The 7889-nt window shown below is 41.1% G+C and overlaps 1 long non-coding RNA gene across 1 annotated transcript; it reads right to left on the bottom strand.

The window, feature by feature from the left end:
• Window positions 1–454: 454 nt before the first annotated feature.
• Window positions 455–3642, bottom strand: LOC120798883. Its single transcript, XR_005708756.1, has 3 exons — window positions 3568–3642; window positions 1306–1409; window positions 455–1197 (listed from the first exon to the last, which is right to left on the bottom strand). It is a non-coding gene; the product is annotated as an uncharacterized LOC120798883 (long non-coding RNA).
• Window positions 3643–7889: the final 4247 nt, after the last annotated feature.

Below are 7889 nucleotides of genomic sequence, written 5' to 3'. Positions count from 1 at the left end.
TTTTGTCATGGACTAATCGTTTCATCTAAACAACAAAGCACACAATAAAAAAAATCTAAATTACTGAACTTTAGGATGACCTTTAAACAACAATTGTCTCAAGAAGAAACAATGCTGTATTATAAAGCTTATACTCTGATAGAGGTACATATCATAACTGAAAAGACTGAACAGGAAACACATTCAAAAGTATCAAAAGTTTATGTTCACAGTCTTATCAACGTGTTTGGGATATAAGAAATAGCCCACAAAGCCTAGAAGTATCACTTATTCAAGTTGATGACTCATATTACAGCTTAAAAACTAAATAAGGCTGAATTGATTCTCACAAGCAGCTGTACCAGACCTTATGCACAGGCTCTTTTACAAACAAAACACTGGGGAAATTCCACATAATCTTCAAAAAAAAAGCCCTTGTGAACTCTCTGTCTGTGCAAACAGCAGCAGTAACACAACAGCTTAATTAGCAGGAGAGGGGAAAAAATGCACAGTGCAGACACTAAAACAACCTCCACAACGTCAACAAGTGCACTTCAGCAACAACACAACGGCTTCAGAGTGCGAACGAGGTGAATGAAAAAAATAAATAAATCCAGTATAAACACAGAGAGAAAACCCATCAGGAGACCAAAAAGACGCCAGCGAGCAGAGAGACAGAGAGAAGATTTAGGGATATTTGACTCACGCTGCTCGGCGTGGAAGGCCCATTCCCCCCTCTCTGTTTCATGCTTGCTTCGTGGAGGCGAGGTGGTCAACGTCCCACTGCACATGTTGCTGTAAAGGGTCGTTCAGTCTGTTCGCTGTCAGAACCCCGCATGTCCTCTCTCTCCATCGTGGGCTAACGTTGTCTGGGGGAGCAAACTAACCGTTTCATTTGGCAGCTGGACAATGTCAACTTTCTTTTCTTTGTCATGAGGCCAGAGCGCGGCTAGCTTGCTTCCCGGCTCGCTTACATTTTTCTTCTCCACAAATGTATGCTCTGTTTCGCAGCGGGCACCGATTCTTCCAACAGTTTACACTTTTTTTTTTTTTTATTTATGTAAATAACTTCACCTGTCTTGGCTTCGGTGGACTCCGCGACTGCTTCGAGTGTGAGGGTGCAATATCTCTTTTTGACCACCCGAATCCAATGACATGCACCAGCCATTGCAACCCAGAGGGGCGCTGTTTCACTCATTTGAGGAAAGTCCATGAAAACTGGGGAAGAGATCGACGAGACAACTTCTTCAATCTTTTCATTAAAATGACATTAATAAATTTTTTTATTTGTTTAGTGAATACTGAGCTAGTTGTATACTGGCTTACCTTTGCTCCTGAGAGAAAATGTCTCTCAATAATGATCACATGGATGCTTGAGATGTCAGGCATACACATAATGAGCACCCACAGGGAAGTCTGACTGCCATGGGCTGCGGTATAGGGAGAAAAGTGACATTGTTGAGAGCAGCTGAACAGAAAATTTTAGTCGATTTTCACTGATCACCAAGCCTGTATCCATTCAATAATTTCACTTGTTTAAGTTCCCTAAAAATGAATGTCAACTTGGAAGTCCTGGAAGTTGGAAGTTCTCGAAATAATAAGTTTGAACCTCTACAGTTCTGTGACAACTAAGCAAAGTCCATCTGCTGATGAAGACTGTGTGATACAGTCAAAGCTCTGGTACGACAATAGAGGTTGCTCTCTCAACAGTCCCTTGCAGGTTTTGGCCAGTAAGTGGGTTTGACCCATACGCTATCACACAGCATGTCACCTTGCATGAAGCAGAAGTTCACTACCGACTGGGAATGTGTTGAACACTCTACCACATCGCATCAGTTATCCGTTAACTAGAAACTTGCTTGGTGGTACTTGGGTTATCTGTTCTTATTTGCTAATGCTGTGGCAATTTTGAAAGATAAACTAATCAGCCTAATAGTATATGGTGATTTCACATCCTTGCAGTGTGTATTGTTTTATATGGAGATTCGTGTTTCCAGTATCTATGTCGTATACCATCTTGGCCACATTGCAAATGTACAGCACAGTGTGTATGATGCATTTTATGAATGTATGACTACAAGTGGATCACTACCTGTTGGAAAGAAATTTAATGTGTAAAACATCACTGCATTTAAACAAGGGCATTTATCAGCGCCATTTGAAAGTTGAGAAATTACCCTCTTAAATTGGCATTCAGAATACTGCACCTTCTTACTAATTCAGATAAAGAAAAGATTAAGATACATCACTGCCTTCTTTCACTGTTCTACACAGTTCACTGTTGCTTCCATGCCAGTCTCCTCTAGTATAATCCTGGGCAAGCGCTCACCATAAATGTTGTTTTTTTTCCTAAACAATGACAAAATCGCCGGTGAATGTCTTGTTTGTAGCTCCTACTAAAGCTCCTATTACCACCCAAACAGGTCATGTCAACACCACCATACAGTACCCCTCCGCCTCCCAAACTGAAACCAACTGTCCCAGAGGTCTTATAGTCTTATTGGTGGTTTTATTGTATCCCAACTCCAGGCACTGCGCCAGACCCACGCGTCCCTTCTTTGGTCCATGCTTACCAGTAGAGAGAGTGTGAGATCTTGCACAACACATAGTAGGGACACACAATATGTTTCTTGTAAAGGATCGCTCCTGATGATGGTCTAGACATAATGTGACTGCATCCACCACATATTAGCCCTATCCAATGCTCTCCGTGTCTAAGTGCTAGAACCTACACCCATCTAAGAACAGCTGTTTACCAACTCGAAGACTCACTTCGTTTTTCCCCAAGTCAGTTGGACTATATGGTGCTATATAATTTTAGATATCGCATTGAATGTGTAACAGAGGAGTCAACAGCGGGGATTGCGGAGGCTCCGTGTTACTCTCCTGCTCCACTAAATGATGAACTTCAGTGGATGACATAGTTAGTGAATACCCACTTTTTTGGGGGGTCATATTGGCAGGCTCATCCTTGATTGGCTGGCTATGTGTGAATTATGTAAATTTCAGTGCATGGATCCTTATTGACTGCAGCTTTCACCACTGCGCCACCGAATGGATTCAGCACAACAAACGGCAGAAAATAGATCTACACCAGTAGATGGCAGCACAACCACTGCATCACTGGTCTCTGCTACTACAGCAAGTAGCACCAGAAGAACACAAAGAGATGACAGCAAGACTTTAGCGTACAAACTCCACTCCTACAGGTCAGTAATTAGGATTTTCACGATGAACCTCTTTCAAAAACTCATAATTTGCTGAAATATGTCTATTATCGCTGCTGAAAATCTGTCCTATAATTTTTCAGATTTGTGTTTGTTCTCTTGGTTAGTCTCAGTGGTGATGTTACTGCCAAGGCCCTGCCTGCTCAGTAACACTTATTACAGTTTTCTTGTACTTGTTACAGGAACAACACTGGAACAGAAGTCTGGATACTAGTAGCGTCCCATGTGCACCAGCGGATGGCAGCATAGTCACAGTTGCCGACCAAAGGCCAGACTCCAGATCCACCATCAGCACATATGAAGGCAGGTTACAGTTAGTGAGACGTTTGTCTAATTCAGTGATGTGGTTAGCAGTACTTACATTTTCAGTGGTACACTCCTCCTCTCTTCAGATGTCTCAGCAGCGATTGTTCACCATAAAGTCTCAGTTTCAACCCATGAGGAGAAAAATGAAGGTGTGATTTTAGAGGCTGTAGCTAGTGTAAGTACATAAAATCTGCAAATAAGCATAATCGAGTTACAGTGTCACAATCTGTCAATCCATCATAGACTGAACACCATTTCCTTGTGTCTTCAGTGTGTGTTGGTGGTTTCTCTCTGTTCTCTCAAAGTCTTATCTCATACCCAAGCCCCTCTCCAGCAGTGCTGTGACAGCTGCACCCTGAAGATCAGACACGTCAAACCCATGTAAGAAATGGCCTAAAAAAATCTCCAATTGAAGCATCAGTGTGTTGACAGCTGCACTGCAGGAACAGACTGCACAACTCCAGTTATTAGAGAGTTGTTGAATGAACAACTCCCACTTCAAGCCTTAGGTTAAAAAAAACTAACAATTTGTTTTCAATCAGGACTGTCTGGTGAGTGTTTTTAGGGAAGGCTGGTCCAAAACATGAATGCAGTGTTGTTAGTTAGGATCTACACGTGGTGACCCAAGCACTTCAAGGGAGGAGGATGAGACAAAAATTTAATTATGAGGGAAGAAGAGGAAACAGTTCCACATGGCCTCAGGGACCGGCATAACCTCCAGGAGCTGGTAGTTCACATTAGACCAGCATTGTCAGTCCAGACCCACCTTTGACCCCGGAGATTTAATGGCACAAAACCCTTTAGTGCAGAAATGTAAAAGAGTTGCTTTCTTCTTTACTTTCTTTCTTTGATTCGTAGGCTACTGGCTTGTGCATCCGCGTGATGATCCGAGAGGGGGATGATATTGTATCTGTTCAGCTGCTAATCTGAAACGTCCTCCCCTTCTCCGCAAATGTAATTTACGCGATGTGTGGTGCAAATCAGAAGCGTGTGTTCTCTGTAAGCTCCTTTCCACAATCCCGCTGCACAGTTGAAGTTAATTCTGCAAAGTGAGTTTCGGGTTCACGTTTCTCCACAGCTTTGTAAACTTGGATCATATGGGGTCACTGAGAGGTTGAATCGGCCCTGTAGCTGTGCGTCAAGTCTCCAAAGATCAGTTACAATATAATGGCAAAGGAATGTCACTATTGCATGGAGCTTTGGCTCTAATTAGAGCCAATTTGAGAGTGGGATGTCATTTTATTTTATTCAGAAAAATTGTTTGTGTGCATGTACATTGTTTTACAATTTCATGTCCTTTGGTCAGTGTGGAAAATGCTGATTGATGCTGCAATATAAGGTCAAAGTATTGTATATCTACGATTGAAATTACACAACTTAAAATCTTACTGTATATCCAATTTCAACAGTTTGCTAATTTATCCATCAAAGTCTAATATAAATGCTTGTAAATTGTTGTATCTTAAATGTAGTAAAAGAATGTATAATCCAAATCTAATGTGTTCAGTATGTTAACTGAATTTATAGAATGGAAAATCCAGTGTCAGGTCGAAACTCTCACTCACACACACACACACACTCACACAGTGTCCATGTTGTCCACACCATCAGTCTGTTGAAGTATCCCTGGTTCCCTGTGGTGTGTCCTTGTTGAGGGCCCCGGTGTTATTGATCCTGATTGGGCCTCACAGGAGGAGATTCCGGCCTGCCATTGACCCACAGTTCTCCATGTTTCCACCCTTCTCTCAGATCATCAGAGGCAGCTGTCTCCTCCTGCCGGCCGGCTGGCCGGCCTGCTCGCGTGAGATTTCTGATTGTCAGATGGAAAGGGGGGGAAGGGGAAAAAATGAACTTACTACAGGTTTTGCAAAATCACTAACAGGTCTTGCCTGAGTAGGCCACACTGACGTTTTTCTGGCTTGGTGACTGTCAAAACATCCCCCCATGCATTCATACCCTCCCTCCGTCTCCTTAGAAAGCCTGTGGCTCACAGGCTGCTCTCTTCTTCAAAGTAAAATCTCGCTGCCATGCGGCCTGTGTTGAATTTTTGTGCTGATGACTGCCCAGTACTTATGAACTCCTCGTAGGGGTCCTTTTTCTCATCGTCGCTGCCTGTGAAGCATTTGAAAAGTGTCATGGCAAGGAAGGAGTAGAACAACATGACAAACAGGATGTAAAAGTAAGCATTGTCATAAGTCTCCCTGGAGCTCGAGATGGCGGATACTGGACTTGTGCTGGACATAGGGCTCACTGTGCTGCTGGAAACAGTCGTGTTGATTTGGTGCCCATTGATGTCGATACCAGTGTCCTCCAGAATCTGCTGGCATCTGGAGAGTAGTGAAAGCAGGAGGGTCCGGTTCATGGGTTTCATATCAAAATGGAGAGAAGAGAGACGGAGCAGAAAATCTTGACAGGGTCAAAGAAATACGGAACAAAATTAGATAGAAAAGGGACCAGGGCAGCTGAGAAAGGACTACAAATGGAAAGAGTGAGAGGCAGGCACTCACCACTTTAGGCAAGGCACGCTGTGAGTCATCCACCCACTCTTCAAGAGACCTGATAAGGTGGTATTTCAGAGATAAAGCCCGCTCCTTTTTAGTCCTATTGGATGCAGCCAAAATATCATAAAAGCACAACTATGAGCTCCCTTTGACAAGGATTTGTACAGAATTGTTTTTTCATTTTGATCAGAAATGAATCTGAATCAGTCACACACTCTAAGATCAAAACTCTCCAAGTAAATTCTGGATTGTAAACCTTATTTTTAATTTTTTTTTTTTTTTTCTATCTTAACCTTTTTTTCAGCCTGTCCTCTTTGTGTTTCTTCCTTCACTTTCAGTTTTGGGGCTTGGAAGCTGCAGAGAAACTTGGATTGTTGTCAGCTCCGGTCAAGTAGTCTACTCATTTCAAAGAGTGTTGGGGTCAGAGGTTAAGTTGTCTCCAGTGTGTTGCTGCTTGACTGACACTCTGCTCCAAAGCAACCCCTTTGGCTTTTTCACTCATTGTGTCTTACAAGTTGAGCACTTGTAAAAAAAAAAAAAAAAAAAAAAAAAAGTTTGTTGAGAAAAAAGAAAATAGTGAAATGTGATCTGGCCTTGATCTTATTGTGTTGTCACACACAAACTTAGCATAAAGCTGCAAACAAACATGCCAATGCACAGATACATGCATACAAAAAATATTAAAAGCATATTAAAACACAAAAATAAACCTATTCATCAGTGTCATGAATACATGCTTACTTTAGACAGATACCATGAATGACATGGACAGCTGCATACCTGATCCCCAAACTTCTAGAAGAGAGGGAAAAAATGACAGGGAGTGATAAAAAATGCACTGCTGATATCTGTAACCTTTTGAGGAGTCTGTCAACTGGATGAACAATGTTTTTGTTTCTGTTTCTGGCAGTGAGGGCTAAAACCCCTCTGAACCCTGTACAGCCGTGTCAGTGACTGATGTCCCAGTGTGTCTGTGGGCCGCTGTGCTTATATAATTTACAGCAGCTCTGCTTTAGTCATTACGGGGTGTGAAGGAGCCCCTGAGGAGCAGGAGTTTGTCCAAAAGGAGTGTTTATGGAAAGGGATGTATTTATGATTTAGTGCTCCATGAGTGTGCATGAGGTACACAGGTATTGTCACTATGCTGATGGTTGAAATGGAAATAAAGAAAGATTAATACAAATGTCTTAAGTTAAAACAAGGCACCCCTCGCTAATCTCAGAAAAAAAATATATTCAGAAATCAAAAATAAGGCCTCACATTTTGTTAATGACTGTAATTGTAATTTTATTGACTTGGTTTCCAGTTCATTTATACTTTAAATTTAATTTTAAATTTGTCCAAATGTCTTCTCAACGCTGCTAGAAAAATAAAACTCTGGAATATAAATGGAGAAGGCTTAATTTCTTTATTAATTTGTTGGCCGTAAATGTGTCAGATTTAAACATATTTTGTAGTTTTCGATAGCTGCAGCCCTGGTATCCCAGAAATGACACCCACTCAAAGTCACAACTTTGTGCATTTTTATATAGTTTTATTATAAATAGTAAATAGTGCTGTACTGTACACAAAACTTCTTACAAAGAAATCAATTTACGCCGATGTAAATGAAAATTATACAAAAGAAAAAACATGAATAATGAACATTGTGTAAGACTTACTGAAGCACTTATGAGCACTTATACAAGACGTAAAGAGCAGACAACACTTGAACAACACTAAATAAATAAGAAATGGAACTAATGTTTGCAAGTTCCTGATGAAAACTAGTTTAACACATGCAAAAAAAAAATAAAATAAAAAATTAACTGCCAAACTGAATAATGTATTCACTGGCAGAGAATTTTTTTGGCTTAATGACATCACAACTACATTT

The sequence above is a fragment of the Xiphias gladius genome, chromosome 14 (assembly GCF_016859285.1).
Source record: "Xiphias gladius isolate SHS-SW01 ecotype Sanya breed wild chromosome 14, ASM1685928v1, whole genome shotgun sequence".
Lineage (NCBI taxonomy): Eukaryota > Metazoa > Chordata > Actinopteri > Istiophoriformes > Xiphiidae > Xiphias > Xiphias gladius.
This window is presented reverse-complemented; position numbering and strand designations above follow the sequence as displayed.